The sequence below is a fragment of the Periplaneta americana genome, chromosome 14 (genome assembly GCF_040183065.1).
Source record: "Periplaneta americana isolate PAMFEO1 chromosome 14, P.americana_PAMFEO1_priV1, whole genome shotgun sequence".
Lineage (NCBI taxonomy): Eukaryota > Metazoa > Arthropoda > Insecta > Blattodea > Blattidae > Periplaneta > Periplaneta americana.
The window spans coordinates 127,221,984-127,233,795 of NC_091130.1; the positions used below are offsets into that span (position 1 = coordinate 127,221,984).

Sequence of the window (11,812 nt, forward strand, 5' to 3'; positions counted from 1 at the left end):
GAAAAATTGTCAGCGATGTCGTAGGTATCTCGGTCGACTTTCTCTTTATTTAAAACTTCCTTTCTTTCAATATTATTTCTTCTCGAAAAAGGATACTCTAACAATGAATTAACTACACCAGCATTATTTCTGGCATTTGTTTCTGTTTATATTTTCCCGAAATACATAACAACATTGGCCCAGATTCACTACAACAACCTCGCTTAAGTCATAAACTAAGACATAAGAGGAGAGAATAGCGTGGGTCTCTGCCTGCCAAAGAGCTGGAATGTTTGTTATTTATGGCCTATTTAAGAAGACAAGTCACCCTATTCCCACCCCACTCTACCCTTGAGGCCGGCCCATGGTTGAGAGGAGTGAAACCTGACCAGGCCAGACGAATTGTGCCTCAGTTACAACGTTTAAAGCGTAACGTCAAAAGCCCGCGAAGACAAACGAAAATCCAGAAGCAGACCCGGCCCGAGCGATTCTGGCCTCATGAACAAATTTTACTGCAAAACAGGTCTATTTAGGCTACATCACAAAATTTTCAAATGCTTCTACAGCGATATATGCTTCATTCAAATAACTAATACATTACATAAAAACAAATTTGATTTCAGTTAAGCCAATTGACTGAGGCCCGGCCTCACTTGCCTCAGTCAATCTGCCGCCACTGTTCTGAACCCTTCAATTCTTTTGCGTTTCTTCCAGAAAAAAACCTACAGGTAATCAGCTCTAATGGGATTCGAACCCACTTCTGAACGCAGCCTCGAAGCAAGAGTCCCGCTCACTTTTCAGTTACGCCGATGGTCTATATTTCATTTTAGTTTTCAAATACAATGAATGAAAATATGATAGGAAAACTGTTGATATGATTGTCTTCTGTAGTCAGTTATCATTGTGTGAAAGAGGCTATATTGATTTTCAAGCTCTACAAACAGGAGCATTCTCCACAACATATGAGTAAGCATTTATGTTATCTTATCATGGAGATCTGGCAATACCGCGGGTAGATATGACAGCTGTGCGCCTCATGCGTAATAAAACTCTTATCTATTTCTGAAAGGACTTTACTTACTGACGCATCAGACATTATGAAAAACACGGTTAGTTCGTAAGATGCAAGCGAGCTGTAGCATACCAACAATCAAGACCAAAATGTGTTATGTTGATAAATAACTATGGTTACGAGTTTCAGTAAATGCTGCAGAAATTTCCAGAATACTAATCGCAGTCGTGTGACAGATTAGGTAAGCACAAATTTATTTGTTTTCTGAAGTTCAGTTAGGTTGGATTAAAAAAGGACAAGTGAACGAAAGGACAAGTGAACGAAACAACAGAGAAGTTAACTAAGGATTTACTATTTCCTACATTCTGATGAATGTTAAATCTACGTATGCGCTGAACAGGACTTCTTCATAACCAGTTTGTGTCAAAAATAAATGTATTAAGAACTCGCTCAGAAAGGCCTGGGGTAAAATTGAGGCATTGTTGAGAGAAATTTAATTAAAATACTGTAAATGTAAACGTACTGAGTATTAGTGATGACTTACGTACTTCCAACAGTGTAGATACAGAACGGAGATTAGTATGAAAACCATATGAAAGTTTCGATTGCACAATGATAGAACCTTCTTGAACACCTAACTAGTTTAATTAAATGTAGAAAATAGTGTAATGGAGATTTATGTCACTATTTAATAGCTTAGGTGTAAGTTTCTTGTTCTCTGACAGTGCTATTTTGTTTCAAGAGGTGATCTTGTAGTCATATAAATTTTCTGGCAAATGAGTAACCAAAATTCTAAATGTCTACAGCAGTGATCGGCAAGGATTAGATTATAACAAAATGCAGACCGCAGTACACAGTAAAGAGGAACGTAGGAGGGGAGGGTATCCAAACTGCTTAAGGGGACACATATGACTTTATAAACGTCCACAATTTTCATCCAAAATTTGTGGAATTTAAAGTTCATAAACAGGCCTACAATATTATCACCTGTGCAAAATTTGGTGCCATTAGAGCTAATAGTTCCGACATTATATCTTTTAAATATATTTTATATTGACGTCACTAAAAAAGCTCCTTGCGTCAAAGTTTTCAAATTTTTTGGTTCATATTTGCTCAGTCTAAATAGAAAGTCACAATAAATCTTTAAATTTCGAATTTACCATTACAGCATATTTTAATCTAAGTGCAATATGAATATGCCCTGATGGAGCTTAATATTAATACTTCATACAAATGCTAATTAAATTTTATTTATCAATATTTAATTGATTTCTCTGAGCAGTTTCAGACCAATCTGACAATAACATTTATATTCAATAAACTGTTTAAAATTTTAAAGTCGAGAAAGCAGAATTAAAAAAAAAAAACAACAAATAGAACAAAAAATATTTCTCTCAACTCACACACCGTCCGTTTGGTCACGCTTGATTACATGGCTAGATCATTTAAAACAGTTTAAAATATAATTACAATCATAAAAACAAAAAAGTGGATTTTCTTAATTTATCAACAGTAATCTCACTAGAGGTTTTGATTTATCTAGAAAAAATCAAAACTCGAGTGGGATTTAAGGGGGACTATAGAGAATATGAATTGTTTTTCCAGTTTCTAAGATAGAACTTATGTATCATATCAATGTAAAAGGACTGTCAATGTTTCGGTATTCCATCATACCCTTATTTTTTTTAGTTATTCAATTTTTATGAAAATATAAATGCAAACTTTGAAAATTCTACTCTTAATGTCAATTTCATTCAATATATCTAAGAATTTTTATATGGCACCACTTCTATAATAGGAAGAGAAATATGCATCGATTTTTGTATTATAGCATTAAGGAGAAGGAAAATATTTTGTAACATAACCGTCAAATTACTTTAAATTAATTTGTTGATGCGACACACAAATTTTTTCTGATAAAATCTAGAGACTTACAAGGGAAATCGAAACATAACTACGTTTAGCATGATATAGTGACTATACAGAAAATAATTTAGCTTCATAGTTATAAAATTGTAGAATCCTTAGCAATTTTAATGAAGAGAAATGCATAAATTTGTATAACAGAGGAAAACGACTTTGAAGTTTGGTATGAAAAATGATTACAAACTGTTATAAAAAAACCTTATATGAAGTTTCCAGCCATATATGTGGGTCCTTCCTTGTAGGCCCAATGTTACAATTATGTTCTATATCCTAATGCCTAAGATTTCTAATTTTATTGGTGTGTTTTCTTGGTCATTATGATAATTTGAATTTAGACCTACTTCTTCAGAGTTTCTGGAATTATTTAGACCTACATCACTATTTACATCATTCTTTTTTCCACTTTTTATTAACTATTTCTAAGCAATGTTTTCTTACCGTTATCTTCCTGGGTATGTTGACACACAATTTACACTAAATATATATTATGAAAACGCTATCTGACTATATTACACTAATTTATGTACACAGAAAGTTTATTTACATAGTAAGAAAGCTAAATGCGTAATTCACAACTGAAACAGGAATTATACTGTTCATTCGAAAAAGAAACACGCATTTCACATTGAAGCAAAACAACAACATAGGAGGTGATTTTAAAAACTCATATCTAACAGGTATATCACTTTGAAACACAAAAAGATTACATCACGGACCTTTAATTATGACGTCATTACTAAGGGTTTCAATCGACTTTGGCCATTGAAACTTTGAAACTCGTAGAGTAGATTATTGGGAACCACTTTCAGAAGAAATTGAAAAATAGATTTCCATCACAAATGTCGTTTTTGCTCTATAGGCTTCCTTAATTGACTATTACTGGTATTTTTAATTTTTGTCATTATTTTTAATTATTGACATTATTTATAATTTTTTCATTATTGTCATTATTTGTAATTTTTGTCATTATTTTTAATTATTGACATTATTTGTAATTTTTGTCATTATTGTCATTATTTGTAATTTTTGTCATTATTTTTCATTATTGACATTATTTGTAATTTTGTCATTATTTTTAATTATTGACATTATTTGTAATTTTTGTCATTATAGTCATTATTTATAATTTTTGTCATTATTTTTAATTATTGACATTATTTATAATTTTTGTCATTGTCATTATTTGTAATTTTTGTCATTATTGTCATTCTTTGTAATTTTGTCATTATTTTTAATTATTGACATTATTTGTAATTTTTGTCATTGTCATTATTTGTAATTTTTGTCATTATTTTTAATTATTGACATTATTTGTAATTTTTGTCATTATTGTCATCATTTGTAATTTTTATCATTATTGTCATTATTTGTAATTTTCGTCGTTATTTGTAATTTTTGTCATTATTTGTAATTTTTGTCATTATTTGTCATTATTGTCATTAATTTTTGTCATTATTTTGTAATTATTGACATTATTTGTAATATTTGTCATTATTGTCATTCTTTGTAATTTTGTCATTATTTTTAATTATTGACATTATTTGTAATTTTTGTCATTGTCATTATTTGTAATTTTTGTCATTATTTTTAATTATTGACATTATTTGTAATTTTTGTCATTATGATCATTATTTGTAATTTTCGTCATTATTTTTAATTATTGACATTATTTGTATTTTTTGTCATTATTTGTAATTTTTGTCATTATTTGTCATTATTGTCATTATTTGTAATTTTTGTCATTATTTTGTAATTATTGACATTATTTGTAATTTTTGTCATTATTGTCATTATTTGTAATTTTGTCATTATTTTTAATTATTGACATTATTTGTAATTTTTGTCATTATTTGTAATTTCTGTCATTATTTGTAATTTTTGTAATTTGTAATTTTTGTCATTACCGGTAATTGTAATTTTTGTCATTATTTATAATTATTGACATTATTTATAATTTTTTTCATTATTTGTAATTATTGTCATTATTTGTAATTATTGTCATTATTTATAATTTTTGTCATTTTTAAATATTGTCATCATTTGTAATTTTTGTCATTATTTGTAATTTTTGTCATTTGTGATTTTTATCATTATTTGTAATTATTGTCATTATTTGTAATTTTTGTCAGTATTTTTAATTATTGTCATTATTTGTAATTTTTTGTCAATACCGGTATTTGTAATTTTTGTCTTTATTTGTAATTTTTGTCAGTATTTTCAATTATTGACATTATTTGTAATTTTTGTCATTTATAATTATTGTCATTATTTGTAATTTTTGTCAGTATTTTTAATTATTGTCATTATTTGTAATTTTGGTGATTATTTTTAATTTTTGTCGTGTGTAATTTTTGTCAATACCGGTATCTGTAATTTTTGTCATTATTTGTAATTTTTGTCAGTATTTTTAATTATTGACATTACTTGTAATTTTTGTCATTATTTGTAATTTTTGTCATTATTTGTAAGTTTTGTCAATATTTGTAATTTTTGTCATTATTTGTAATTATTGTCATTATTTGTAATTTTTGTCAGTATTTTTCATTATTGACATTATTTGTAATTTTTGTCATTATTTGTAATTATTGTCATTATTTGTAATGTTTTATTATTTTTAAATATTGTCATTGTTTGTAATTTCTGTCATTATTTGTAATTTCTGTCATTATTTGTAATTTCTGTCATTTGTGCTGAACTATTATTGGCCTCTGGCTGTTGTACAGCACACTAAAATATTAGTGAATAAATAAATTTATTATTATTATTATTATTATTATTATTATTATTATTATTATTATTATTATTATTATGTACCATACCTTCCTGAAAAATACCGACGCTAAAGAGTTGGCACTAGGTGTGAGTAGAATTTCCTGAAAATATCTGGACAAATTCTTTTCATTTCAGGTAGACCTATTCCTTGATGAGAATGGAAACGAGATGGATGCTCTTCGTCGTCCTCATGCTCTTCCAATTAAGAAGAGTGACGTCGTGCCCCACCACGTGCAACTGTTACAGATGGAAAACCAACTGCAGAAATGCATCCCTGAATGCAGTGCCTTCCAACATCTCAGAGAGCGTAAGGATTTTCGACGTCGCTTCTAACAACATCTCCACATTACACAACAGAGACCTTATCAGCCTGAAGAACCTGGGAATAATATTCCTGGATAATAATGGTATAGTAAAACTAGAGCCGTACATTTTCAAGGAGACAAGTGAACTTCGTCACATATACCTGAACAACAACAAACTTATCAGTATTAATTTAAATGTGTTTCAGTTTACTAAAAAGTTGAGATATCTTTATTTACAAAACAACGAAATTCGATATATCAGTCCTAACCTTTTCGCTCATAACAAAGATCTCGTAATGTTAGATATAAGTGGAAATCAAATTCAAAACTTCGAACCGGACACTTTTCATAATAATCCTATTCTCTCTTGGGTACACGTTAAAAGCAACCCCCTCAAACTTCCGCTTGAGTGGCAAACACTGTTAAACAATTCCCTCAATGTTTTGGAAATGGATTTTTGTTCTGAACCTGGTCCAACTCTTAGTGCCATCTTGAACGTACCAAGCCTTAAGCATATACAGGCAATACAAAGATCAAATGTAAGTTTAGACGAATTTACATCTTATCAAACAGTTCACGGTCTGGATCATAACGAAATAGAGTACATAAAATACAAAATATTTCACGATTTGTACAGCATGAGTTACGGCATGACAAGTGTGCTCACAATTGGAGAAGAACGGAATGTTTTCACTTTGGAAGATGACTCTGTTTTGTGTTACTGTGGGCAGCATTCTGTGTGGTTTTGGTGTGACGAACAGCAAACAAATTGCGCGAAAACTGTTACAAAATCAGATAAATATAAGTTTTTATCATGCGACGCTCAACATGAGGATGTGCTTTTGACATCACGAGACAACGAGGGAACTACAGATAGTGACAGAAGACGTAAGTCGTTGTGGTCAACGCTGAATCGCTCTGTAAGCGCGAAAACGATCAGAAACACGCTGCTGTATGCTTCGATACCTGGGTGCATCATCATCATAGTGGCCAGCGCATCCGTAGTAAGATTCATAAAGCGTCGCAGAGCTAAAGAACGAGAACGAATCAGAAATTCTCTTGTTTATTCCGAACTCTCAAGCATATCTCCAAACAGTTAGTTCCCACACAATTAAATAATACTTTCTGCCATATATTTTTAACTTCAATGAATGAAGAACAATTAAATCCCATAATTTCTAAGGATAGTTTCAAACATTAATCTCTCTGTGAACGTATTATTACTAATACTGTGATCGAAGACTGTTGAAGATGTATTATTAAATGGAAAATAACTGTCACAGCTTAGAAAATTAATTTTTCGAATGTCTAAAACTAACAAGGAGAGGACACGCTCTGTATATCACCGAATGGAATAAGATTGTGTGAGATGAAAGTACAAGACGTACTGTTTAAAGTCATACCTGGTATGGGTGGCCAATGACCCCTCGTTTTGAAAATATTGGCTATTGTTTGTGACATACTTCCGCTAGGTGCTTAATAGGGAAGCATTAGACTGTGTAACAGCATAGCCCATATGGTTGAATTCTGAGTTGTTATCCAGGCAACATAAGTTCGAATTTTAACTGGTCCTATTTTTTTTCTTTTAATAATGATTAATATTGCGATCACAGTAATCTATTCACATATCGACCTTCACAAGTACTAACATTGTAACTCACTTTCTTACATTTTCAGGAGATGAAAATTAAGTTTTAAAATGATCGTGTAAATTAGTGTATACACATATGTAGAGCAACAATAAGATTTTACATACAATTGGGGAGGTTTAGAGTTACAATGATAGTACTGGGAGAAAAACGAAACAATTTAAGACCATATTAACTAGGACAACTCAAAACCACAAATAATTGAGTTACAATGTTAGTACTTGGAAGAGTCGATATATCATATTTCTCAATGTATTGAACGCTTCATCATGTTTTAAACAAATTATAATTAGCTAACATTGTATTGTAAAGGATAAGCAATGAAACATTGCTCATGTAGGCAGGTAAGATGTGTCACTGGTGTCTGTTCTGTTTCTGTAGCAGCTATTCCACTTCATTGTGTCCCGATTCGTTATGATAAATGTCATAAAAACACACAAAACATACATATTTCCTGCACCATGCACAGCAAATGAAAGAAGGTTGTCCACAGTCACACACATTTTTCCGCACTTCTACTGCGAAACAGATATCATTCACATTCACAAACACTTCTAATTCGTTTATTAATTTTGATGCATACCACGCATATTTCAACATGGCTTTGAATATAGGAACTGACAACTGAAAGTGAATAAAGAAATTAAAAAATTAATAATAATAATAATAATAATAATAATAATAATAATAATAATAATAATAATAATAATAATAAGCTTTAAAAAATGAGAAGACGTTAGGATTCGAACTCAAGTTGCCTGGATGACAAATCAGTATCCAACCAGATGGGCTAGGCCGTTACACAGTCTAATGCTTCCCTATTAGACACCTAACGGAAGTATGTCACAAACAATAGCCAATATTTTCAAAACGAGGGGTCATTGGCCACCCATACCAGGTATGACTTTAAACAGTACGTCTTATACTTTCATGTCACAAAATCTTATTTAATTCTGTGATATACAGAGCGTGTCCTCTCCTTGTAAGTTATAGTTTATAAATGTAAGGCATCACAAATTCATTATCAACAATGATTGATTCTATTGTAGTAATTGATGTAGTAGATTGAGCCTGAGATCGATATGTTGTAGACAAAGCTAAATAATAATAAGCTTATGCTTGAAGAACCAAATTCATAAAGTATAAAGATAGATTAACAAGCAAAATGATCTAACGTGGTACGAATAGTACATACTACTTCAGGACAATTTGTCCACTCAAAAACTCCTATGTTTGCATTTGATCTATGCAAAATTGTCCAAGATATTTCGTTCTGTCAGGATCGTCCATAGAGTAACTTGAGCCTTACTGAATGATCCATAGTTTGTAAAAGTCTACGTGTAAGTTTTGTTCATAAATAGAGAAAGATTATAGTTTATTTAAAACTCTTGAGTATTTGGTACATATTTCATAAAAATAGACGTGTGTATTTGGTGCATAGTTTATTAAAAACCATGAGTATTTCGTGCATGACTTCAGATTTGTTCATCTTCTTCCTTGTCTCTTATTTCGGCGGGATTAGTCTTCTTCAGTCGATAGAAATTATTTTCAGGAAATTTCGAGGACAAGCATGGTGAAAGATGGATTCAGTGTATCAGTTGTGATCAATGGTTTCATGGTCATATCAGTACCTTTCAAAACATAAAAAGAACTTTAATTACTTGGGTTGTATGTATAAATCTAACTAAGGAATTTTACTGAATATGCCTACATATTTTGAATTTAAGGACAATCACGAAAATATCTTTGTACCACAGTCTACTATATACAGTCACGAAGCTTGAGTTTTGAGGGTGCTATAAATAATAGACTGTGACGGTAATATTTTGCATTGCCTGTAATAAGGCGATATTAGCGATCCTAGTGGTGAGCAACTATCTAATGTTTGCATATTTACTACGTATTGAGCTTCGCGACTGTATATACTAGACTGTGCATGTACTATGACGAAATTACACCAACCCTTCTAGAGTGCTAAGTATTTTTATTTATATATATATTGCTTGTTTGTAATTATTGTATAAATTTATTTGAGGTAAAAATGGTGACATGTAACTTCTCAAACCTAATAATTTATGTACATTAAAAACACATTTTTTTTAATTTGAACCATATTTTTTGCACCAAAACCTTAGTATCACGAAACTAGCCGAGTCTTCCCTAAAAAGAGTAAAAAATATATTGCTTATGAGAGTGATGAAGTACCAAATAGTGTCTTCATGTACCAGCCGCAAGAAGAAATTATTTCAAAGTAATATAATAAATTTTGAAACAAAGTAGGCTGACTAAGTATATTGTAATAACCAAAATTAATCAACTGGTATTGATATGAAACAAGAATACCGAAATTTATTATAGAGTTTTATAAGCAGTTACAGGTACAAGCATTTTCAATACCGGTGATTCCAAACCCTCCACAACCGTTGTTAACTCCAAAATCCTAAAGATTCATATTTCACCACAAAATAAACATTACATCGAATTCTTTTTATTACAAACATATATTCTAATCCCTAATCCTACTAACAATAAGAAATTAAAATGAAACACTAATAACATTTTTTTTTTTCTTTTCGACTTTTCTCTAACAGTTACTTACCATTCAGATGTCGAGTTTTGAAGTTGTTCATATATTATTATTATTATTATTATTATTATTATTATTATTATTATTATTTAATTGGTTTAATTTTACTGGGAGGGTTAAGGCCAAACGGCCTTCGCTTCCACTCAACCAGTATAAAAGTACATGGCAAATATAAATAACAGAAGTACAGAGAACAATTAAGTAATAATAATAATAATAATAATAATAATAATAATAAATAATAATAATCGTCACAATGATAATAGCAGTAAGAGCAATAGAAGATAAGTTGAGTTTCATGTTGTTCTAACTAGAATTAAACACTTATAATTTCGGAATACGTATTATATGTCTTTCTCGTGTTAAATTTTACCGTACCTGGTTACATGTTTCGGCCTGTTATTGGCTTCTTCAGAACTGGTTGTTGCTGGTCTTGGCGCCTTTTGTTTTGTTTCCTGTGGGGGTGTGTTTGTGTAGTGTAATGTGGAGTCAAAGAGTGTGTGTGTTCTGAAATTAAGTTGTGTGTTGAGAATTTCATTTGGATGTGTTTTTGTGTGTCTGTATATTTCGTATTGTTCTAGTGTGTTTAGTTTCTGGCTTTTTGGTTGGATGTGTAGAATTTCCATGTCTGTGTTTATGTCTCTGTGGGTATGGTTAGCATTTGTGATGTGTTCTGCATATGTGGAAGTGTTTTGTAATTTTGTTATGGCTGTGATGTGTTCTTTGTAACGTGTTTGAAATGAACTGCCTGTCTGTCCTATGTAGAAGTTGTTGCAGGTGTTACATTTGAGTTTGTATACGTCTGTGTGGTTGTATTTGTTTGTTTGCGTGTTGAGATGTTTTTGTAAAGTATTATTTGTTCTGTATGCGATGTTGTAATTTAATTTCTTGAATGAGGTTGCAATCTTGTATGTGTTTTTGTTTTCGTATGTTAGTGTGATATATTTTTTTCTGTTCTTGTGTTTGTGTTGTATTCTTATGTTTTTGTGATTATGTTTTGTATTTCGAATTAATTTGTCTATTATGTTGGAGTTATATCCGTTTTCTTATGCTATGTATTTGATTGTGTCTAGCTCCTCTTTGTAATCTTGTTGGTTCACTGATATGTTGAGTAGTCTGTGTACCATTGTTTGGAATGCAGCTTGTTTGTGTTGTGTTGGGTGGTTGGATGTGTTGTGTATGTGTGTTGTTGTTGTGGGTTTTCTGTAGACTTTGAATGTGTGTTTGTTGTCGACTTTTGTTATTGTAATGTCTAGAAAATTTATGGATTTGTTGTTTCTTTGTATAGTATTAGTATGTCATCTACGTATCTGTGCCAATATATGATGTTGTCTTTCATTCATTCATTTATTTTATTCCATAGATCTTACATGAGCAAAGAAGCTTTAAGATGTGGAACAAGTCAAAATTTTACAATATTACAATTACAATTTTTACAAATTTTTATACTTTTACAATTTAGTAATTTTCTACAATTTTTACAATTTTGTGCAATTTTTTACAATATTTTGGCGAGATGTAGTGAGATGAGGTGAGGTCCGAGGATTCGCCAAAATATTACCAGGCATTTGCCTTTTGGTTT

General features: G+C 30.6%; 1 long non-coding RNA gene across 1 annotated transcript; it reads left to right on the plus strand.

Moving 5' to 3' along the window:
- Nucleotides 1–992: 992 nt before the first annotated feature.
- On the plus strand, nt 993–9,746 carry LOC138713725 (uncharacterized). The gene is made up of 2 exons (XR_011335971.1): nt 993–1,232; nt 5,825–9,746. It is a non-coding gene; the product is annotated as an uncharacterized lncRNA (long non-coding RNA).
- The last annotated feature ends 2,066 nt before the right edge of the window (nt 9,747–11,812 follow it).